The following is a 26,376-nucleotide window of genomic DNA, read 5'->3' on the forward strand; positions in this document are numbered from 1 at the left end:
GGTTACCGTTAGCAACTGCATGCATAAACTTATCACTTTACTTTCCGGCTCAGTCAATGATCAGTCTAGGGGTTGTAGTGGTTGTTGTTTTATTTTAAATAGGGATTGGAGATGGGATAGAGTGGGATACTCCAGAATCAAACTATTTACAGTTGATGAGGACTCCTATTTGAGGATGCAGCCAAGCTGTGGATTCACCTTGCCACTAGATGAATTTTAAGGTAAAGTCTGTGTCATGAAACTTGATTGAGCAACTACCTTCAAGGTACTTGCCTAGCACCCCCTTTTTTCCACCAGCTGACATCTGTCCTCTGACTACTCTACTTTGGGGTGGCCCCCTCACAGGTCAGGCCCTCAGACATGATCCCCTGTACTCACGATACTGTTTTTCCAGGTTCTCCAGTGTCACAACCCCTTTAGTCAGCACTCCTGGACCTCTGGGTTTAGCTCCTTCCTTCTGGTTCACCAGGCCGACTGCCTGTGACCATGTGCTACCAAGGCAGAAGAGGAGACAGCCGTCACCCTCCCTCCGGGACTCAGCTCACCAACCAAAAACCTCGAGCACATGTGCTCCTGGCTTTTATACCACACCCCACAATGCACCGAGACAGCAGTCTGTGCCAATCACTGGCGCTGTATCAAAGCCTGTGTACCCATTGGTCAGGTTTCCTCCACTGTCCAATGTGACTCCCCATCAGGTCAGTGTGAAACACTCCCCTAACCAAATGAATCACACACTGAGCACCAAGAGCAGGCCTATCTCACAGATCCTGCTCTCTGTTAAGCAGAAAGCAATATAGAATTTGCCTGCTGCTCCTCTAAACGGCAGACAGAGCCAAAAACTATACTCACTCTCTAGCACCTACCTCGGAGGGTGCTACAAGTATGTTCGATCTTCACCGAGTATAACATCACCGGAGCTCGGCTAAAAGAGAGAGAAGTGTAGCCTCGGAGTGTGGCATTGTACCTGTACTATTACAATGCGTATGTGTTGCCTTCCAAAATGAAAGGTACCACAACATGCCAACCCATGTAATGTATGCATGTAGGTAATATGCAAGTTCACACGTTCCCGAAACACATAAATGTAAAATAAATAAAACAATAATAAATCAATAGAAGACCAGTCAACCAATACTAAAAAAAGCAGAGTGGTGCAACTCCCAGGTAGGCGAAAATGCGTAATGATAAGGGCCGGACTAGTACAGACCGCCCCAGGCCAGCTCTTATCCAGCATTTTCATCTGTGTGTATTTACTGTCTGACCGGTATTCAGCTTTAAATGACAATGCATTGAACTGAGAGTTGGTGCAAAGTTATTTCTCTTTTATTTAGTTGTTAAATTTTTTTATATGTAACCATCTACAAAAAAATGAAGTGCACAATCCTTCCCCTTAATTCCCCCATTCCATTACTGCATACACTAGATTACCAAAAGTATTGGGACGCCTGCCTTTACACACACATGAACTTTAACCACTTGCCGACCAGCCACCATAGTTATACTGCGGGAGGTCGGCTCTGTTACGCGAATCGACGTACATGTACGTCGCCTCGTGTAGCATTTAGTGAGGCTAGAGGGCGAGCCAATCAGCGGGTGGCTGCAGCCATGTGTGTACACTCCATAAGTCAGCTTTCTAATGAAAGTGATCTAGCATCTGTGCAGGCTGTAGTTCCCAGAATGTGCCCCCCACCCCCCCCCCACCCCCGGGTGGCGAGTGCTGCTGGGTGGAGGGGAGAGAGACCGTTCTGTCGGGGGTCAAGTGTGAGGGGGTCAAGTGTAATTTCACCTTACAGATTTTTTGTAAAGGTGAACTTACACTAAGAAGATGACCAGATTTTTAAAATAAATATATATTTTGTTTTATTGGCAAATGGCACAGGTCTGCATAATACACAGAGCACAGGGCACAGGACTTCATAATACACAGAGCGTCGGGCACAGGACTTCATAATACATAGAGCGCTGGGCACAGGACTGCATAATACACAGAGCTCTGGGCACAGGACTACATAATTCACAGAGCGCTGGGCACAGGACTGCATAATACACCGAGCGCTGGGCACTGGACTGCATAATACACAGGGCGCTGGGCTCAGGACTACATAATACACAGAGTGCTGGGCACAGGACTGCATAATACACAGAGCACTGGGCACAAGGCTACATAATACACAGAGCGCTGGGTACAGGTTTTGCATATTACGCAGGGCGCTGGGCTCAGGACTACATAATACACAGAGTGCTGGGCACAGGACTGCATAATTTACAGAGCACTGGGCACAAGACTATATAATACACAGAGCGCTGGGTACAGGATTACATATTACACAGGGTGCTGGGCTCAGGACTACATAATACACAGAGCGCTGGGCACAGGACTTCATAATACACAGAGATTACTGGGCACGGGCCTTTAAAATACACAGAGCGCTGGGCACAGGACTGCATAATACACAGCATGCTGGGCACAGGACTACATAATTCACTGAGCTCTGAGCACAGGATTACATAATTCACTGAGCGCTGGGCACAAGACATCATAATACACAGAGCGCTGGGCACAGGACATCATAATACACCGAGCGCTGGGCACAGGACTACATAATATACAGAGCGCTGAGAACAGGACTCATAATACACAGAGCGCTGGGCACAGGACTACATAATACACAGAGCGCTGGGCACAGAACTACATAATACACAGAGTGCTGGGCACAGGACTAAATAATATACAGAGCGCTGGGTTCAGGACTACATAATACACAGAGCGCTGGGCACAGGACTGCATAATACACAGAGTGCGGGGCACAGGACTACATAATACACAGAGTGCTGAGCACAAGACTACTTATTACACAGAGCACTGGGCACAAGACTGCATAATACACAGAGCACTGGGCTCAGGACTCCATAATACACAGAGAGCTGGGCACAGGGCTACATAACATAAAGGAGGGTGTTGAGCATAGGGTGAAGGGTTCAGAGGTTTGCCAAGAACAGAGGACACTTCTGCCCCCACATCTATAGCTCACCTCTGCACCCTTCTCTCACAGATTATCTCTGAAGCCACTACTTGGCCTTTCCGCCACAACAGCTAAACTCTCCATCTCCCCATGCACCTGCAACATCTCTGACCCCTGCTCCCCCCATCTGCTCACCTCCCTGTCTCAGCCCTCCACAGTCAATTTTTGGCTCTGCCTCTCCTCCACTGAACAGCAGCAGGAGTGGCAGTGAGATCGTCCAGCAGGGGGCGTCGGCATCCGAGCCACCAGGCTGTTTCTCAGCCAGCATGGGATGCCTTGTCAGGGACAGACTTGGTCAAGGGACAGTGTATTCAGTCTGGGTCACCCTAACTTACACTGTAAACTGGACTGCTGCAATGGCTCATTGGTGTCTAATATACAGCGTTTCTGTGAAGCCTATTACCAGTTCCTGTACTTGACATCTTGTTGGTGACCCAGCTTTTCTTTGAACACACTTGAATGCTACTTAGCCTGACCCTGGCTTGTCCCTGAAATCTGCCTCCGCATTTCGCCTTACCTGATTGCTCTACTGCTGCTGACCTTGACCTGCAACCGGACTACTTTTTCTGCCCTCCATTTTTGCTTGATCTACTCATTGGTTACTGACCTGGCTTGTCTGACTCTGCATCCTACCTTATCCTGCTTACCAAGTGCCTGCTGACTACTCCTCTTCTTACCTGGTCCTCACCAGCCTGCCCAGCACTGGCAACCTGTTATCTGCTTGTCAAGTATCACCCAGTCTGCTGTCTTTCAGTCCAGGCCTACCAACACCTACCTGCTACCTTCGCCAACTGCTGAAGTTCAAACCGAGCATCAGAATGTAGAAGAAATGACCTTGAACATGGCATTGTTGTTGGTACCAGATGGGCCGGTCTGAGTATTTCAAAAACTGCTGATCTTCTGGGATTTTCACGCACAGCCATCTCTATGGTTGACAGAGAATGGTCAGAGAAAGAGAAAATATCCAGTGAGTGGCAGTTGTGTGGAGGAAAATGCCTTGTTGGTGTCAGAGGTCAGAGGAGAATGGGCAGACTGGTTTGAGATGATAGAAAGGCAGCAGTATCTCAAATTACCACTCACGGTTAACTGCCTCTACGCGTTTCGCCATATTAGCGTCCCCGGGAAGCTTCCTGAAGACGCTAATATGGTGAAATGCATAGAGCCGGGGTTACATGGTTTTTGATGTCACATCCTGGTGACAGAACTTCCGCTGGTTGGAACAAACACTCCTGAAATCACTGGGTGCTGGCCGGGGCACAGGACCGTGTGAGTTTATTTTCAAACTTTCAAACTTTGTATTTCATCCTTTTAAAAATATTAAAACCTGGTTACGCTATGAAGAGTATGTTCAATATTTTTCCCTGAGTATGACATCAGAGCTCGGCTAAAGGGGAGAGAAGTGGAGCCTCAGGGTGTGACAATGTACCTGGTTCTACAGAATGTAAGCTGCCTCACAAAACATTTGGGTCCAAGTGTCTGGTGAGTGCCAGTGTGAAAAGAGGTGGTGTGGATCACGAGGAAACATGTTTTAAAGCACAATTTTTTTCATGACCAGACCACAGTTTGGAGGTGTCTATTCATTATCGATCACAGCATTGGAATCATTATTTAGCATCAGATTGCTATATGGACACTGGATCTCCATTACAATATAGCAGCAGAAGACCACACTGGGTGCCACTCCTGTCAGTTAAGAACTGGAAACTGAGGCTACAATTCGCACAGGCTCACCAAAATTGGACAATAGAAGATTGGAAAATCGTTGCCTGGTCTGAGGAGTCTCGATTTCAGCTCTGACATTCAGATGGTAGGGTCAGAATTTGGCGCAAACATGAAATCATGGATCCATCCTGCCTTGTATGAACGGTTCAGGCAGGTGGTGGTGTAATGGTGTGGAGGATATTTTATTGGTACACTTTGGGCCCATTAGTACCAAATGAGCATTGTTTAAACGCCACGGCCTTCCTGAGTATTGTTGCTGACCATGTCCATCCCTTTAGTTTACCCATCTTCTGATGGCTCCTTCCAGCAGGATAATGCACCATGTCAAAAAGCTCCAATCATCTCACCACTGGTTTCTTAAACATGACAATGAGGTCACTGTACTCCAACGGCCTCCACAGTCACCACATCTCAATCCAGTAGAGCACCTTTGGGATATGGTGAAACAGGGGATTTGCATCATGGATGTGCAGCCGACAAATCTGCAGTGATGCTATCATGTCAATATGGACCAAAGTCTCTGAGAAATGTTTCCAACACCTTGTTGGATCTATGCCAAGAAGAATTTAGGTAGTTCTGAAGGCAAAAGTGGGTCCAACCCGGTACTAACAAGGTGTACCTAATACAGTGGCTGGGGATTGTAGTTACATAGTAGGTAAGGTTGAATATAGACAATAGTCCATCCAGTTCAACCTGTGTAGGTGTGTGTGTGTCAGTGTCGATAATTATTTTTCATATCCCTGATTCTCTCTTATGTTTTGTTCGCTAAGATGCACTTCCAAGAGTCTTTTAAAAATATCAATACTCCCTGCTGAAGCCACCAATTGTGGAAGGAAGTTCCACATTCTTATTGCCCTGATAGTGAAAACCCCCTGCGCAGCTTAAGGTTAAACTCCCTCTCCTCCAATCTCTTTGTGTGGCCACGTGTCCTCTTACACTCCCTGAAAAGGAATCATTTTTTCCTATGCTGGGATCACCATTGAGGTATTTGTAAATCACTATTATGTCCCCGCTCAAGCGTCTCTTCTCCAGGAAAAATAAATTTAGTGTTTGTAGTCGTTCCTCGTAATTGAGGTCCTCCAATCCCCTTATTCATTTCATTGTCCTTCTCTGGACTCTCTCATTATCCTGATATTTCATTTATGTTATATAAATTCATTATATTATTTCAATATATAGTGAGGCCAGTAGGAGAAAATGGACGGAGGGACAGCATGACTTAAGGAGGAACAGGGTCAGGGAAGGGTCAGCTAGTTCAGGGGGGTGTCAAAAGGAGTAGTCCTTACTAGGGTTGAGCGGACACCTAGATGTCCGTGTTCGACGGGTTCGGCCGAACTTTAAAAAAAAGTCCGGGTCCGTGTCCCGGACTTTTACCGAACTTTTCCCGGACACCGAACCCCATTGAAGTCAATGGGGACCCGAACTTTAAGGCACTAAAATGGCTCTAAAACACCAAAGGAAAGGGCTAGAGTGCTGCAAATGGCAGCAAAACGTAATTAAGAGCATGGCAAGTGCTCTGCAAACAAATGTGGATAGGGAAATAACTTAAAACAACAAAAAAAAAACAGAAAAATAAAACAATGTTCTTCTTCATCTCTGAAGGACGAGGCCCATATGGAGTAGGAGGGAGGTTGAGGTGGTGGTGGATGTGGCGGTGACATAGGCGTGCGCACAGGGTGTGCTGGGTGTGCCTGGGCACACCCTAATCACCTAGGGCACATAGCATTGCCAGTGAGGAGATGGGAAAGATCTCCCTGGGACCTGCTCTGCTCTATTTCTCCTTGCCTACAGGTACATGGCCCCGATACATTACTCTCCCTGCTGGCAAACACATGCATGTGTATTTCAACTTTGGGGTGCACACCTTAATGCAATAGGCTGCGCACACCTATGGGCGGTGTAGGTGGAAGCGGCGGTGGAGGAGGACCAGGGCCGGATTAACAGCATCATGGGCTTGGTGCTGAGGATTTTGAAGGGCCTTAAGGGCCGTGCCTTGCCATGCACCCAGAGGAGGAAGGGTGCAGCCATGCATGCCTAATTCAACATGGGATGCTGTCTCTGAAGCCCATAAACACATCCATGCATCGCCAACTGTCCCTCCTTGTCCGGCCTTCACGCTGTGTGGGGAGGTTCTGAGGGTGCTGCCTGGGGAAGCGAGCATAGAAGCCAGACTTCTGTGTTTACAAGTGACAGAAGAGCGGTAACAGTGAATATGGCCAACCCGGGGCCTATATAAAAGGTAGGGGCCTGGAGCTGCAGCTCCAATAGCCCCTACATTAATCTGGCCCTGAGGAGGAGGACGAGGTAGCCAACACTGCTTCTTTTCAAAAATTTTAAATGAGGGTACACCCCAAAAGAGTGAGAAAGAGCAAAAATGGAACAATGGGTGGGTAAGGTCGGTATCCATTGCTATTCTGCATAAGGTACGGAAAAGTCCCGTGGGATCCATGCCTGGTTCATTTTAATGAACGTGAGCTTGTCCACATTGTCTCTGGACAGGCGGCTGCGCTTGTCTGTTATAACGCCCCCAGCCGTGCTAAATACCCGTTCAGATAATACACTGGCTGCAGGGCACGCCAGCACCTCCAAGGCGTAAAGGGCAAGCTCAGGCCATGTGCCCAATTTGGAGACCCAGAAGTTGAAGGGGGCAGACCCGTCATTCACTACATGTAGGCGTGTGCACACATACTGCTCCACCATGTTGGTAAAATGCTGCCTCCTGCTAAGACGTTCCATCTGAGCTGCTGGTGCTGCTGTTTGTTGTGGCGTGCTGACAAAGCTTTTCCACATTTCGGCCATGCTAACCCTGCCTTCTGAGGTGCTGGCGGTGCCCTGGTTGCGTTGGCGACCTCCTCCTCCTCCTCCTCTGCCTTGTGCTTCCACTGTGGCCCCGCTGTCAGATGGGAATGCCAGCAGCATGGCGTCTACCAGCGTGCGCTTGTACTCGCGCATCTTGCGATCGCGCTCCAGTGAGTGAATTAAGGACGGTACGTTGTCCTTGTAACGGGGATCCAGCAGCGTGGCCACCCAGTAATCAGCACAAGTTAGAATGTGGGCAACTCGGCGGTCGTTGTGGAGACACTGCAGCATGTAATCGCTCATGTGTGCCAGGCTGCCCAGAGGCAACGAAAGGCTGTCCTCTGTGGGAGGTGTATCGTCCGTGTCCTCTGTATCCCCCCAGCCACGCACCAGTGATGGCCATGAGCTGGCCTGGGTGCCACCCTGCTGTGAACATGGTTCCATCTCCTCCTCCAGCTCCTCCTCCTCCTCATCCTCCTCATCCTCCAGAACTGTGCCCCTGCTGGACAATTGCGTCCCTGGCGTTTGCGTGTGCAGGAACCCACCCTCGGAGCCCCTTGCGAATGACTGCCCTGAAAGCCTTGGAAATGTTACCTCTTCATCCTCCTCCTCCTCCTCATCCTGTGCCACATCCTCTTCCATCATCGCCCGAATTGTTTTTTCAAGGAGGCATAGAAGTGGGATAGTTAAGCTGAGAACGGCGTCATTGCCACTGGCCATGTTGGTGGAGTACTCAAAACAGCGCAACAAGGCACACAGGTCTCGCATGGAGGCCCAGTTAAATTAAATAGCGGAATAGAAAATATGATCCAAAAAAAGTGTATGTATATCACACGTACACAACCACACTGGGCCCCAATTACTATTGTTTGTACCCCTAAAAGGCTAGATGAGGAGTAGGGGGAGTATGGAACAGGCAGCACCCTCAAACCTTCAGAAGTATGAGATGAACCCCAACAACTTGGAAAGGTGGATCTCTCTCACACGTACCAACACAGACTATCCCCCAATTTAACTGATCCCCAAAGGTTTTTGATTAAATAGCGGAATAGAAAATATGATCCAAAAAAAGTGTATGTATATCACACGTACACAACCACACTAGGCCCCAATTACTATTGTTTGTACCCCTAAAAGGCTAGATGAGGAGTAGGGGGAGTATGGAACAGGCAGCACCCTCAAACCTTCAGAAGTATGAGATGAACCCCAACAACTTGGAAAGGTGGATCTCTCTCACACGTACCAACACAGACTATCCCCCAATTTAACTGATCCCCAAAGGTTTTTGATTAAATAGCGGAATAGAAAATATGATCCAAAAAAAGTGTATGTATATCACACGTACACAACCACACTAGGCCCCAATTACTATTGTTTGTACCCCTAAAAGGCTAGATGAGGAGTAGGGGGAGTATGGAACAGGCAGCACCCTCAAACCTTCAGAAGTATGAGATGAACCCCAACAACTTGGAAAGGTGGATCTCTCTCACACGTACCAACACAGACTATCCCCCAATTTAACTGATCCCCAAAGGTTTTTGATTAAATAGCGGAATAGAAAATATGATCCAAAAAAAGTGTATGTATATCACACGTACACAACCACACTAGGCCCCAATTACTATTGTTTGTACCCCTAAAAGGCTAGATGAGGAGTAGGGGGGGTATGGAACAGGCAGCACCCTCAAACCTTCAGAAGTATGAGATGAACCCCAACAACTTGGAAAGGTGGATCTCTCTCACACGTACCAACACAGACTATCCCCCAATTTAACTGATCCCCAAAGGTTTTTGATTAAATAGCGGAATAGAAAATATGATCCAAAAAAAGTGTATGTATATCACACGTACACAACCACACTAGGCCCCAATTACTATTGTTTGTACCCCTAAAAGGCTAGGAGTAGGGGGAGTATGGAACAGGCAGCACCCTCAAACCTTCAGAAGTATGAGATGAACCCCAACAAAAGTGTATGTATATCACACGTACACAACCACACTGGGCCCCAATTACTATTGTTTGTACCCCTAAAAGGCTAGATGAGGAGTAGGGGGAGTATGGAACAGGCAGCACCCTCAAACCTTCAGAAGTATGAGATGAACCCCAACAACTTGGAAAGGTGGATCTCTCTCACACGTACCAACACAGACTATCCCCCAATTTAACTGATCCCCAAAGGTTTTTGATTAAATAGCGGAATAGAAAATATGATCCAAAAAAAGTGTATGTATATCACACGTACACAACCACACTAGGCCCCAATTACTATTGTTTGTACCCCTAAAAGGCTAGATGAGGAGTAGGGGGAGTATGGAACAGGCAGCACCCTCAAACCTTCAGAAGTATGAGATGAACCCCAACAACTTGGAAAGGTGGATCTCTCTCACACGTACCAACACAGACTATCCCCCAATTTAACTGATCCCCAAAGGTTTTTGATTAAATAGCGGAATAGAAAATATGATCCAAAAAAAGTGTATGTATATCACACGTACACAACCACACTAGGCCCCAATTACTATTGTTTGTACCCCTAAAAGGCTAGATGAGGAGTAGGGGGGGTATGGAACAGGCAGCACCCTCAAACCTTCAGAAGTATGAGATGAACCCCAACAACTTGGAAAGGTGGATCTCTCTCACACGTACCAACACAGACTATCCCCCAATTTAACTGATCCCCAAAGGTTTTTGATTAAATAGCGGAATAGAAAATATGATCCAAAAAAAGTGTATGTATATCACACGTACACAACCACACTAGGCCCCAATTACTATTGTTTGTACCCCTAAAAGGCTAGATGAGGAGTAGGGGGGGTATGGAACAGGCAGCACCCTCAAATCTTCAGAAGTATGAGATGAACCCCAAAAACTTGGAAAGGTGGATCTCTCTCACACGTACCAACACAGACTATCCCCCAATTTAACTGATCCCCAAAGGTTTTTGATTAAATAGCGGAATAGAAAATATGATCCAAAAAAAGTGTATGTATATCACACGTACACAACCACACTAGGCCCCAATTACTATTGTTTGTACCCCTAAAAGGCTAGATGAGGAGTAGGGGGGGTATGGAACAGGCAGCACCCTCAAACCTTCAGAAGTATGAGATGAACCCCAACAACTTGGAAAGGTGGATCTCTCTCACACGTACCAACACAGACTATCCCCCAATTTAACTGATCCCCAAAGGTTTTTGATTAAATAGCGGAATAGAAAATATGATCCAAAAAAAGTGTATGTATATCACACGTACACAACCACACTGGGCCCCAATTACTATTGTTTGTACCCCTAAAAGGCTAGATGAGGAGTAGGGGGAGTATGGAACAGGCAGCACCCTCAAACCTTCAGAAGTATGAGATGAACCCCAACAACTTGGAAAGGTGGATCTCTCTCACACGTACCAACACAGACTATCCCCCAATTTAACTGATCCCCAAAGGTTTTTGATTAAATAGCGGAATAGAAAATATGATCCAAAAAAAGTGTATGTATATCACACGTACACAACCACACTGGGCCCCAATTACTATTGTTTGTACCCCTAAAAGGCTAGATGAGGAGTAGGGGGAGTATGGAACAGGCAGCACCCTCAAACCTTCAGAAGTATGAGATGAACCCCAACAACTTGGAAAGGTGGATCTCTCTCACACGTACCAACACAGACTATCCCCCAATTTAACTGATCCCCAAAGGTTTTTGATTAAATAGCGGAATAGAAAATATGATCCAAAAAAAGTGTATGTATATCACACGTACACAACCACACTAGGCCCCAATTACTATTGTTTGTACCCCTAAAAGGCTAGATGAGGAGTAGGGGGGGTATGGAACAGGCAGCACCCTCAAACCTTCAGAAGTATGAGATGAACCCCAACAACTTGGAAAGGTGGATCTCTCTCACACGTACCAACACAGACTATCCCCCAATTTAACTGATCCCCAAAGGTTTTTGATTAAATAGCGGAATAGAAAATATGATCCAAAAAAAGTGTATGTATATCACACGTACACAACCACACTAGGCCCCAATTACTATTGTTTGTACCCCTAAAAGGCTAGGAGTAGGGGGAGTATGGAACAGGCAGCACCCTCAAACCTTCAGAAGTATGAGATGAACCCCAACAACTTGGAAAGGTGGATCTCTCTCACACGTACCAACACAGACTATCCCCCAATTTAACTGATCCCCAAAGGTTTTTGATTAAATAGCGGAATAGAAAATATGATCCAAAAAAAGTGTATGTATATCACACGTACACAACCACACTAGGCCCCAATTACTATTGTTTGTACCCCTAAAAGGCTAGATGAGGAGTAGGGGGAGTATGGAACAGGCAGCACCCTCAAATCTTCAGAAGTATGAGATTGTGTTCACTGTACCCCACAAAGATTGAGTTCACTGCACCCCACAATGATTGTGTTCACTGCACCCCACAAAGATTGTGTTCACTGCACCTCACAAAGATTGTGTTCACTGTACCCCCCAAAGATTGTGTTCACTGCACCCCACAAAGATTCTGTTCACTGTACCCCACAAAGATTGTGTTCACTGCACCCTAAAAGGATGTTGTTCACTGCACCCCACAAAGATTGTGTTCACTGCACCCTAAAAGGATGTTGTTCACTGCACCCCAAAAAGATTGTGTTCACTGTACCCCCCCAAAGATTGTGTTCACTGCACCCCACAAAGATTGTGTTCACTGCACCCCAAAAAGATTGTGTTCACTGTACCCCCCAAAGATTGTGTTCACTGCACCCCAAAAAGATTGTGTTCACTGTACCCCCCAAAGATTGTGTTCACTGCACCCCACAAAGATTCTGTTCACTGTACCCCACAAAGATTGTGTTCACTGCACCCCAAAAAGATTGTGTTCACTGTACCCCCCCAAAGATTGTGTTCACTGCACCCCACAAAGATTCTGTTCACTGCACCCCACAAAGGATTTTGTTCACTGCACCCCAAAAAGATTGTGTTCACTGCACCCCAAAAAGGATTTTGATCACTGCACCCCAAAAAGGATGTTGTTCACTGCACCCCAAAAATGATTTTGTTCACTCCACCCCAAAAAGATTGTGTTCACTGCACCCCACAAAGATTGTGTTCACTGCACCCCAAAAAGATTGTGTTCACTGTACCCCCCAAAGATTGTGTTCACTGCACCCCACAAAGATTCTGTTCACTGTACCCCACAAAGATTGTGTTCACTGCACCCCAAAAAGATTGTGTTCACTGCACCCCAAAAAGGATGTTGTTCACTGCACCCCAAAAAGGATGTTGTTCACTCCACCCCAAAAAGATTGTGTTCACTGCACCCCACAAAGATTGTGTTCACTGCACCCCAAAAAGATTGTGTTCACTGCACCCCAAAAATGATTTTGTTCACTGCACCCCAAAAAGGATGTTGTTCACTCCACCCCAAAAAGATTGTGTTCACTGCACCCCAAAAAGATTGTGTTCACTGCGCCCCACAAAGGATTTTGTTCACTGCACCCCAAAAAGATTGTGTTCACTGCACCCCAAAAAGGATGTTGTTCACTGCACCCCAAAAAGGATTTTGTTCACTGCACCCCAAAAAGATTGTGTTCACTGCACCCCACAAAGGATTTTGTTCACTGCACCCCACAAAGATTGTGTTCACTGCACACCAAAAAGGATTGTGTTCACTGCACCCCAAAAAGATTTTGTTCACTGCACCCCAAAAAGATTGTGTTCACTGCAGCCCAAAAAGATTGTGTTCACTGCAGCCCAAAAAGATTGTGTTCACTGCAGCCCAAAAAGATTGTGTTCACTGCAGCCCAAAAAGATTGTGTTCACTGCAGCTCACACACAGAAAAATGGATGTGGATCACTGACACCTGCCTATCTCCAATCCCACACCACACAGCAATATCGATTGTAGTTTGTAGAACACAGTTTCCCTAAAATTCAGCAGACTCTGTCCCTAACAGGATTGAGAAGAGATCGTAGATCAGGATTGAGTGCAGATTCACCCCACCCCCCACACAGCAATATCGATTGTAGTTTGTAGAAGACACTGACCCTATAATTCAGCAGACTCTATCCCTAAAATGCCTACAACTCGCCCTGCCTAAACACTCCGACCTGTCCCTCAATTCTATCCGGACACAAATGGTTTTTTCCTGCCTATCTTTCCCTAATCAGCAGCCAGCACATTGATGTGTGCTCTGTCCCTGAATCTAAGCAGCAGAATGACGCTGCTGCGGCGGCTGCCTCGAACTTATAAAGACTTGGTCACATGCTTCAGACGGCCAATCACAGCTACTAAGACATTTGCAGGCATGGCTGGGATGGCTTAAGGCACACCAGTTAAACGATTGTTGATTGGCTGTTGAAAGCCCGCCATGAAAAGAGCGCCAAAGCATGCAAAACCCGGAAATAAAACGACCGAACACGGATTTTTACCCGAACATACAGTAAAGTGTCCGTGTCCGTGTTCGGGTACAAAAAATCCAATTATTCGGTACGAACACGAATAATACAGTCCGTGTTCGCTCAACACTAGTCCTTACCTGATTGGTGGAAAAGGCTGGATGGGCTGGGAGCAAATGTTAGGAGCAATGCAAATACTGTAGGTGGTGTTGGGTTCAGTCCACAGAATTCAGGAGAAGAGGTAACTTCCCTCCCACCCGCCTTTTATGTTACGGGTTTCTAAGGAGTACGGGTTGGGGAAAAAATTTGTGTTTTCTACTCTAATTGCGTTTCTATAAACAGTAAATACATAAATGAATAAATAAATGAAGCAATACAGAAATAAATACATGCATTTTCAGAATAAAAATAAAAAAATGAATACATAAAGAAAAAAACACAATACAATGGAATGAGAATGAATACATGATTATGTATGTTGCACATTTTGTCACAGCAGTTGGCGGGTCAGGGGGTCTTTGGGGGGTCAGTGATTACTTACATTTTGGAAAACAAATAGTTCAGCGCTAACATAAAATGAACCATGTGTTTAAATTGATTACCAAAAAAAACACAATAACTGATAAAGTGACCAAAAAGTGCAAATATGATCAATAAATGTGCATATAAGTTAGAAGAGTCCAAACTTCCAAAGGTGTATATGTGAGATCCAGAGTGAATGGTAAAAACGGAGACGTTGAATTCCCAAGAAGAAGATAACTGGAAAAACACCCGTGACAACTCTGCTGTAATGGCTGCTTACCAGAAAAAACGGCCCCCAAATCAATGGTCAGGCCACATACGCTGAGATAGATATCTGAACACTCTTCTTAGTAGGATCTTAAGTGAGGCAATCAATCTTGGGGAGAAAAAAATTCCTGCGCTAAGTTAAATAAATGACAGTGTATTCGATATGAATTATGTGAGCAGCTAGCACCAAAATCAACTAACAGTGATCAATAACCAAAATCTTTAGAAAAAGTGCAGCGCTAAAGTAATTTGAATAATAATGTGGCAAGTGGAAAACCACAACAAAACATATACAATATAAGCAAAATAGTGTCCAAAATACTGAATAAAGTCCCAAAACAGAAATGCAAATGAAAATGAATCCGCATGCAAAGTGTTGAGGAGAACAATCCTTTTCAGTGACACCCAGAGAAAAGTGAAGGATGGGGACACCTCTGTGCACAAGTATCACAAGCAGCTTACCAGAACTCCTTGGCTACTCAATTTAATGAGACAGCCTCTCCCAGCAAGATGTTATACCAATGTCACCAGCGGTTGTCAAGCTCCAATGCTTCATAATCACTCCATCATATATGCATGAGTATATAAAAAGAATAAAAGCCAATAGCGTAATTCCGTAACATATAAAATCCAATTTATTAAAAGAATACTACTCACAATGAGAAGGTAAAAAACAGGTACATAGAACAGTGCGGCATCCCGCAATTGTCCAAAGCAGCATCAAGCAATGTAAAGCAGCCGGCTCCGTAAGGGGGCGTGTGGACTTTGCGTCTGGAGTCGCCAAAGTTTCGTCATCAAAAGACTTCGTCTGGACGCCCAGACGCAATTTTTTTTTACCAAACATATGTAGCAAAAAACAAATTGGCCTAAAATGTTAAAAAAATTTGGATTTTTACTTTTTTTTTTTTTTTTGGGAATTTCATATAAATAAATATGAAAAATATTGTTATTTTTGCAAAATTGTCGCTCTTTTTTGTTTATAGCGCATGATCAAAAAATCGCTCAGGTGATCAAATACCACCAAAAGAAAGCTCTGTTTGTGGGGGAAAAGGACGTCAAATTTGTTTAGGTACAGCATCGCACGACCGTGCAATTGTCCGTTAAAGTCACGCAGTGCCGAATCGCAAAATAGGGCCTGGTGAGGAAGGGAATAAAATCTTCCGGGGCTTAAGTGGTTAAGGACACCCAAAGACCCCTTGTTGTTAAGTTCTTTAGAAGTTCATTGTTGAATTTTGTACTTATTGTTATGGTAAATGTGATTTTATTTATTCTTTGGTTAATAAATTGGCTGCTGTGGCCATTTTAAACCTATGTCACGCAGTCTGTGTCTTTATTCTAGTGCTTAAGGACCCAAGTTTTCGAATCATTTAGGGCTCTTTCACACGGGCGATCCGATCAGATCCGCCTGTCAGTTTTTTAGGTGGATCTGATCGGATCCTCCATGCAGCTCTATGGGGCAGCGGGTGTCAGCGGAGACATCTGCAACTTCACACGTTCCCGCAACACATAAATGTAAAATAATAAATAAATAAAGCAATAATAAATCAATAGAGTAACAGTCAACCAATACTAAATAAAAGCAGAGTGCTGCAACTCCCAGGTAGCAGAAAATGCGGAATGATAAGGGCCGGACTAGTACAGACCGCTCCAGGCCAGCTCTTATCCAGCATTTTCATCTGTGTGTATTTACTGTCTGACCGGTATTCAGCTTTAAATGACAATGCATTGAAATTGAGAGTTGGTGCAAAGTTATTTCTCTTTTATTTAGTTGTTAAAAATTGTTAAATGTAACCTTCTACAAATAAATGAAATGCACAATCCTTCCCCTCAAAGAACTAATACATTCCATTACTGCATACACTAGATTACCAAAAGTATTGGGACGCCGGCCTTTACACACACATGAACTTTAACCACTTGCCGACCAGCCATCATAGTTATACTGCGGCAGGTCAGCTCTGTTATGCGAAACGACGTACACGTATGTAGTTTCGTGTAGCAGTTAGTGTGTGCGCCCACGTGGCGATTGGCTAGAGGCGGACAGAACGGCGGTCTGCCGATGTAAGCACGGCACACCGCTGTTCTATCAGTGATAAACACAGAGATCCTGTGTTCCTCCTACTTAGAAGCACAGGTCTCTGTGTTCATCCAGTGAGCCCATCCCACACTCAGTTAGATAACACCCCCTAGGGACACATTTAACCCTTTGATCACCCTTGGTGTTAACCCCTTCCCTGCCAGTGTCATTAGTACAGTAACAGTGCATATTTATAGCACTGATTACTGTAGTAATGTCACTGGTCCCCCCAAAAATGTCAAAAATGTCAGTAAGGTTGTCTGATTTGTCCCCCGCATTGTCGCAGTCCTGCTAAAATCGCTGATCACCGCGATTACCAGTAAAAAAAATAAAATAAAAATTACAAATCTTTCCCCCATTTTGCAGACGCGATAACTTTTGTGCAAACCAATCAATATACACTTATTGGGATTTTATATGTAGCAGAATACAAATTGGCCTAAAATGATGAAAAAACTTGATTTTTTAATTTTTTTTTATTGGGAATGTTTTATTGCAGAAAGTAGAAAATACTGTTTTTTTTTTTTTTCAGAATTGTCACTCTTTTCTTGTTTACAGCGCAATTTTATTTGGGTACAGCGTCGCACAACCGCGCCTGTGTCAGTTAAAGTAACGCAGTGCCATATCGCAAAAAATGGCCTGGTCATTAGGGGGTAAAACCTGCCAGTTCTTAAGTGGTTAATGGCATCCCAGTCTTAGTCTGTAGGGTTCAATATTGGGTTGACCTGCCCTTTGCAGCTATAACATCTTCAACTCTTCTGGGAAGGCTGTCCACAAGGTTTAGGAGTGTGTCTATGGGAATGTTCGACCATTCTTCCAGAAGCGCATTTGTGAGGTCAGGCACTGATGTTGGGCGAGAAGGCTTGGCTCGCAGTCTCCGCTCTAATTCATCCCAAAGGTGTTCTATCGGGTTGGGGTAAGTGTAGGCCAGTCAGGTTCCTCCACCTCAAACTCGCTCATCCATGTCTTTATGGACCTGGCTATGTGCACTGGTCCATTTGGTGGAGGAGGGATTTTGGTGTGGGGTTGTTTTTCAGGGGTTGGGCTTGGCCCCTTAGTTCCACTGAAGGGAACTCTTAAGGCGTCAGCATACCAAGACATTTTGGACAATTTCATGCTCTTGACTTTGTGGGAACAGTTTGGGGATGGCCCCCCCCCTGTTCCAACATGACTGTGCACCAGTGCACAAAGCAAGGTCCATAAAGACATGGATTTGCAAGTTTGGGGTGGAGAAACTTGACTGGTCTGCACAGAGTCCTGACCTCAACCCGATAGAACACCTTTGGGATGAATTAGAGTGGAGACTGCGAGCCATGTCTTCTTGTCCAACATCAGTGCCTGACCTCTCACGTGCGCTTACTGGAAGAATGGTCAAATATTCCCATTGACACACTTCTAAACCTTGTGGACAGCCTTCCCAGAAGAGTTGAAGCTGTTATAGCTGCAAAGGGTGGGCCAACTCAATAGTAAACCCTACGAACTAAGACTGGGATGCCATAAAGTTCATGTGCGTGTTTAAGTAGGTGTCCCAATACTTTTGGCAATATAGTGTACAGTAATACCTTGCTTTCATATAATCTGGGAGATCCTCATTGTAAAATGTTTCAATGTATTTACTGCTGTCTTCATAACTTACTGCATGTAATTGTTACTCCAAAAATACAAATAAAATGAATCTTAAAACAAAAAACCTTTCTTCGAAATATCTTCCTCAATAGCTACAAAGCCTACAAATCCCCTCTGTGAGAACCAAAAGCCTTTGCAAACCCAGATATAATTATACCTTGTAAAAGTAGCAGTGACATCATCTGTGTGCTGTACATAGGCTGTGCAGAGAGCTGAGCTAAGGGAGAGACACAGCAGGCTCCACCCACTACAGGCTGCCTACAGAAAACTACAGGAGGGGGCGGTGACAAGACCAGTCACCCTGCACAAGGAGAGAGAGCAGCATTGAGTGGTCTTTATTATAGGAATCCAAAGTTTCACATTGGAATACTGCACAGATTTGAAAATACACAAAGCATACCAAGATTCAAGAAGAATACAAATGCCTCTTGTATTAAGACAATATTTACTTATCCCAGAGTTCAGCCTTACTGGTTGTAAACCCTCACATATACCTAGTGACATGACTGGCCTCAGGTGATACACAGAGATGAAGCAAATCCTCATAAATAAGTTGTACCTGTTTATCTGCAGTCTCCTAATCTCTACATCTATTCAAAGTCAAGAATGTATAAAGCTTGTCTGAGAATTCAGAAAAAAGGGGGTGGAGAGCTGAAGTTACACTCTGCAGAGCTCAGTGAGGAGAGCTCTGAGAGCTGATTGGAGAGAAGAGACACATCCCCTTCACACAACAACAGAGCTGAGGCTGTCAATCAATACATAAGGAGATCCTGGGAGTTACTATGCCTATAGACTGCAGCCCACACTAATCACTCCCTAATCAATGAGTGTAAAAACCTAAATATACCAAGTGCTGCGCAGTATGCAGATGTAGCACCCTCCTAGGTAGGTGCTAGGTAAAACAGATCTGTGACCCTGTTCTGCTTATCAGGAGGGTTTGATCTGTTAGTTTAGCCTGTCACATGTTTCCAAGTGTGATTCACTGGGTCTGGGGGAGTGTCCCCACTGTAGCCAATGAGGGAGCTCATTGGACAGTGGAGGAAACCTAGCCAGTTGCACACTGTTTTATGTCAGTTCCAGTGGGAGGGCATTCCTGCAATGCATCCTGGGGTTGCACATATATAGGAGGGGAGCATGTGGCAGGGTGTCTTTGGACGGGAAACCAGGTCCCAGGAGGAGGGTGACGGCTGACTCTCCAGGGGATGAGCTGTGCTGCAGAAGGATCAAGTGTGTGCTGACCAAGTGGAGCTGCTGGGCAGGATTCTTCTGGAAAAACAGTATTGTGAGTACTCAAGCATCTGCCCAGGGGTCTGCCTGAGAGGGGACCACTCCGGAGAGGTCAAGGGGATCAAAGAGCCAGCTAACCCGGAGTGTTACAGTAAAGGGGGTGACAAGTTGTAAAGCCCCAAAGATTAGGGGTTAAAGGGGGCACCAGAAAGGGCCCTGAAGTTGCTCAGCAGTGCAGTATATTATTAAAGCCAGCTACCTCAGGAAAGGAGTACCTTAGGAAGCTAATAGGACTCTTTCACAGTCAAAGGTGAAATACAGTAAGCGGCCTAGCCGTGACTAGCTCAATAAGCGTTAACCAGCGTCAGCCAGAGTTAACCAGCGTCAGTCAGCATTTTTTTGTACAGTCCCTGCCTTTTTGTTCATAGTTCAGTTATTGGAGTATCCCACTCATCCCTTCTCCTATCCAAGTTACAAATAAAAACACAAAAACCAAAGAAACTGGACTGGTCCTTGTTGGAGGTAAAAACACTTGAAAAGATCTCTGAATGGTCTACTGTTGCTAATGGTAACCCAGGGGAACCCACACACAGCAGCTCCCATGGGAGTAGTGATACACAAAAAACATTTTTAAAAGTGAAAACTGTGTTGTTAAATATTTAAATTAATTGAATAAATAAATTAAATAAATAGATAAATATATAATTGGTGTTAATAAAACAAGCAAAATTCCAAATAATATGCAATATCAATTTGTGCAATTAGTGCTTGATCGCTAAAGCATTAGTGAAAACAAAAGTAGATCCTTTTAAAAATTGATAATCAGACAGTCCCAATCACCAGTGAAAAATTGTGATACATAGATTAGATATCGGCTTGTCAGGTGCGTCACCTCCACTCTCGTGTCCGCCTGACTGTGTGTCACTTACCAGCCCTCTTGGCTGTGCTTTGTCCTCTTGGTGACTTTCCTAGCTGTCTTCTTCCCCTGTACTCTCCTTGCTCCCGTTCCTCCTGGCAAGAGGGTCCTGTACACACCCAAGCTCAGGCCCAAGGTCACCCCCCCCAGACTGGGGAGCTCCCTTCAATGCTATGACAGCCTAATACTCCTGCTCCAGGCTTCCACCCGATCTCTACCCACAGCTGGGCTGATCCAGAGTATCTGAAGGGGCCTACACCCTACCAACCTAGTTGGGGTTTGGTCAGGGCCCTCAGAATACTCCAGGGAGCTTCACCTTACCACCTTTCCCATCCTTCTGGAAGTTTCCAGCAAGTCCAAGAAGTAGGAGGGAAGTCTAGGTGATGCTGCCTGTAAGTAATCCAGCTCTCCCTGGATTTCTGCCCAACCCAGGAAAAACACAGACAGGCTTGGCTGCCAGTTAACCCTGCAAAAATTTACCTACACTAAACAAACAAAAATCTATCTACACTTCTAGCACACGAGAGGGTACTACCATGTTTCCCCGAAAATAAGACCAGGTCATATAGAAATTTTTGTCTACAAAAAACACACTAGTGCTTTTTTTCAGGGGATGTCTTATTTACGGTATGTACAATAATCTACATTTATTTAAATGCAGTTATGTCATCACGACATAACTGCATTTAAATAAATGTAGATTATTGTACATAAAGTGGTTGTAACCTTAAAAAAAATAAAATAAAAATTATATTATATATATATATATATATCCTGATACTTTAAAACATGATAGACAGCACAGTGCTTGTACCCTCTCTATGTTCCAAAAAAGCCTGGAATACAACAATAAAATGTTTTTAAAAAAAAGTTCCCGTGTCCCCTGTCTTTTCTCCTCCTCAGCTCAGGAGTCAGCATAATGACGTTCTGTAATCCCAAAAATAAACCTTGATTAACGCATTGTAAAATTATGTAATCTGTTTTGTAAAAAGATTATATAATTTCCAGTGTGCCTCCTTTTGTAACTTTATAGTGGAAAATACCTCATTTACAGCGCCGCTGGGCGCTTACGTGAACCGCCGGAGCTCTTCTTCCTCACTCCAAGCACTGCAGAGGAATGGGCTGCTGACATCAGCCGGGAGGAGAGGAAAAGTTCGCTGGCGGGTCACGTGAGCACCCAGCAGTGCTTTAAATAAGGTATTTTCCACAATCAAGTTGCAAAAAGAGACACACTGCATATTATATAATCTTTTTTCAAAACGGATTACATGTTTTTACAATGACTTTAACTGGGGCTTATTTTCAGGGTAGGGCTTATATTTCAGCCCTCCCCAAAAATAACCCTAGGTCTAATTTCGGGGTAGGGCTTATTTTCGGGGAAACAGGGTACAAATGTTTTGCTGACTCTTGTATTTAGTTTACCTTGGCTTATAACTGAGTTCAGCGTCAAAGAAATACAACAGAACTCAATTCTTACCTAAACTTTTGGTCATGTGATACACATCCGGTTCCGAGGTCTCTGTCTTTTCAACTGCAGACTAGAAGGCTCCTTCCCCATGTCATTACTAGGCTTAGATGGACACTTCTCAATGGCTGTCCAATGGTTGAGTCCTCTCAGGCTGTAGAAGGTTATTGTGGCATGGTGATGTCATAACAAGGGTCAGCAACAAGGCAAGTTGGTGGTTGGCCCAGATTGCAGTATGCATTGCAGATGGATCCATAGAGCAGGCTTGGGAGCAAGCACGCACCAGTGTCCCCAGAGCAAGCAACTTGCTATTGGGGGCACTGGCTGAAGAGGAGGAGCCAGGAGTGACAGCAGGGAAAACGAGAAAAAGAGGTTTAGGGCTGCTCTGTGCATAACTACTTCACAGAGCAGGTAAGTATAAATATTTTGAAAAAAACAAATGAACTTTTAATGTCACTTTAAGGCAGTATTTCTCAACCATTTATTAATCAAGGCACCCTTAAGAAATAATAGACAGTCTCGAGGGGCCCTTTAAAAATAATGGAAAGTCTTGAAGTACCCCATTCTAAAATGTGAAAACTATTCTAATAGTTTTGCATAACACAGCAACATCCACACGGGTAGGACACCCAACATTAGAGGTGATTTATTCTTCCAAAGCAAATACACTTTTTCAAACTGGTACTGACTAGTATGCCAATGTTTCCCTTCTCCCTCACTCTGCTAAGGTGCCCTCAATGCTGCTGGAGAGGGACAGGGGAGGGTCAAACAAGAATGCTATGGAGGCGACTGACATCCTCCTCATCAACTGGTTGTAATGGTGCACAATGAAAACACATGGCTCTGTGTAACTAAAAGGCAGGCTATATCCACACACCGGCTGGTATACAAGTTTTAAGAAATTTTAAGAGATTTTGCCAAGGCACCCCTGAAGAAACCACAAGACACGCTGGTTAAAAAAGGCTGCTTTAAGGCACATGAGGACTCTGTAATTCAAAATAATGTTTTTTTCTAGTTATTGGGTTGCTCCTCACTTCAAGTTCTGGTTAACCATTGTCTTCAGGACAGGAAGCCAGGATAAGTCTCTTTACCAGAGCCCCAGATAGCAGTAAAATCCTGTCAGGGGTTTAAGGCTTGGTTCACACTGCTGCAACTCCAAAGTTGTGCAACTTCCAGTACAACTTTGCATTGCGACTTGGTGAAAGTCACCATACTACCCGCAGAAACCACCTCTTGTGGTAGAGAATTCCACAATCTTGTAGCCCTAAAAGTAAAGAACCCCCCTCGTTGCCTGAGGTTAAAATGCTTCTCCTCTAATTGCATTGTATGCCCTCTTGTCCTCATGCAATCCCTTCGAATGAATAGCTTTTTTTCTAAGCTGAGATCCTCATTGAGAAATTTATAAATTGCTATCATGTCCCCCCTCAGGCGTCTCTTCTCCAGGGAGAATAAATCGAGCGATTGCAGCCGCTCTTCATAGTTAAGGTCCTCCAACCCCCTAATCAGTTTAGTTGTCCTTCTCTGGACTCTCTCCAGCTCCAACACATCCCTCCTGAGGACTGGCGACCAGAACTGGACAGAATACTCCAGATGCGGTCGGACCAGAGTTTTATAAAGTGGAAGGATTATAGTCTTATCTCTGGAATACATCCCTGGAATACCTTACAGAGGTTCTAACTTGGGATGGGTGAATCTGTCTGGGGAAGGTTCATGGACAGTTTTGTGACTCTTGATTGAAGTTTTTGGACTTTGTAGGGAACCCTACAGGAGTCTAGGGCAATCTATTGTCAAACAAAGGGCATGGAAGCCAGGCATTGTTATATGGTGGACATGTACCAATGGCAAAATAACAAAAAAATTTAAAATAAATAAAATTAATTAAAAAACAGTATCTCCACCTTACATGTCCAACACACACACACTGGTGATCCAAAGAAACAAATGTTCCTGGTTATTGGTAACGAACCTGCAAAGTTTTCAGACAAATGTTTGGAAATTCAGAGAGTTTACAGCAAAGCCATTGTAGCAGGGAAACCAAACCTCATCCCTAGTAGCAATGACATAAGGGTTAGTCCTTACCCAGTTCAGCTCAATCCCGCAGAAAATTGTCACTTGATCGCAAGCTTTCTGCACAATCAGCAGCGGCTGGGAATTCCCTGCCTAAAAATCGCACAGAACAAAGGGGCCGGGATGCTAGTGACATCTTGGACCCAATATGGTAATATCATAAAGAAATACAGTGCAGAGCAAAAAAAAAAAAAAACTGAAAGGGCTCTTTCACACGGGCGTTCCTTTTTTTTTGCCCGATCAGGTCCTTTTTTTTTTTTTTGTAACAGACACGGATGACACTTGTAATGCATGTCTATGTAAATACGGATGTCTGCGGATGTCACCACTGACATCCGTTTTTGCTTCAGTTCCGTTTTTTGAAAGGAAGAAAAAATAGGGTTCTCCTCCATTCAAAAAAACTGAACTGAACTGAACTGAACTGACAAAAAACGGATGTCAGAGGATGATCATCCGATGACATCCGTATTTACATAGAGATACATTATGTCAGTTTTTCATCCGCAAACGGATGGGATGAAAAACGGACATACGGAACGCCCGTGTGAAAGAGCCCAAAAGGGTTTTATAACTAATTTAAAAGATATATCAAAAGAGATTAAATTAAAACTTTCAAAGTATAAGTCCCTGATGACATAATGTATTATAAAACACGTAGGACGGAGTTATGACGAGCTGACATCATTGCACAACCACGACCAAAAGCAGTGGTTTTGTAGGTATTACAGTATATGACATACAGTATCTCACAAAAGTGAGTACACCCCTCACATTTTTGAAAATATTTTATTATATCTTTTCATGTGACAAAACTGAATAAATGACACTTTCCTACAATGTAAAGTAGTGAGTGTACAGCTTGTATAACAGTGTAAATTTGCTGTCCCCTCAAAATAACTCAACACACAGCCATTAATGCCTAAACCTCTGGCAACAAAAGTGAGTACACCCCTAAGTGAAAATGTCAAAATTGGGCCCAATTAGCCGTTTACCCTCCCCGGTGTCATGTGACTCGTTAGTGTTACAAGGTCCCAGGTGTGAATGGAGAGCAGGTGTGTTAAATTTGGTGTTATCGCTCTCACTCTCTCATACTGGTCACTGGAAGTTTAACATGGTAGCTCATGGCAAAGAACTCTCTGAGTAAAATAAATAAATAGTGTTGTGCAAATATAAAGTGACATAAACAAATCAATTGTGCCTTAAAACTTTAAAACCAAAAATCAATATACGTGATATAATATTAAAGTGCCAATAGTGCTAATAAATTGTTATAGTAGAATTCCATAGAAAAAGAGCAAGATAAATAGATAAAAAAGTCCAGTGTATTAAAGTGTATAGCCGTGTTAAAAAGCCAATAAATAAACAAATAAAGTCCGGAATATAATCCAAAAGTGATCTGTGCACCCAGAGAAAAGAGACAAGAGTGTCACAGTGGACAGCCAGCCGTGCACCCGCTTGTGAATCGGTGCTCATCTCAAATCTTTAAAAGGAGCGCATAGTATATAAAATCCAAAAGATCATCCATCCATATCCTTCAGGGCTTGCAGCGTCAACCAATGCAGTATATATGCAAACAAAAAGACTTGCAATAGTGCATGAAATCCTTAAACAATCAGTTTTATTGAACAAAAGGTGGATAGGTCTCACTTACATTTGTAGGTGCAACACATGCACTTGGACAATAACATCAGGCAAATGGTGGAAATGGTGGTGGTATAGTGGGAGAGACTGTACAGCGCCGCCAGTCTCCACAGTGCGCGCTGATAGCTTACAGCCTCACCAAAGCAGCAGTGTATCGCTCCGTCCGTCCTTGCCCCTCCCCTACGCGTGACGACACAGGGACCACGTGTCTTCCTCAGGGGGATATGATAAAGAACTCTCTGAGGATCTGAAAAAAAAGAAGTGTTGCTCTACATAAAGATGGCCTAGGGCTATAAAAATATTGCCATGACCCTGAAACTGAGCTGCAGCACGGTGGCCAAGGACAGGTTCTACTCAGAACAGGCCTTGCCATGGTCGACCAAAGAAGTTAAGTGCATGTGCTCAGCGTCATATCCAGAGGTTGTCTTTGGGAAATAGAGGTATGAGTGCTGCCAGCATTGCTGCAGAGGTTGAAGGGGTGGGGATGGTTGTCAGCCTGTCAGTGCTCAGACTAGGGATAGACCGATATGGTTTTTTCAGGGCCGATACCGATATTTTGGTCACAACATATCTGTATCGGCCGATATTTTGTACATTTAAAGTTTTGAAAAATAAAGCCAATTTT

This window comes from Pelophylax lessonae (genome assembly GCF_965119305.1).
Source record: "Pelophylax lessonae genome assembly, chromosome: 2".
In the NCBI taxonomy this organism is placed as follows: domain Eukaryota; kingdom Metazoa; phylum Chordata; class Amphibia; order Anura; family Ranidae; genus Pelophylax; species Pelophylax lessonae.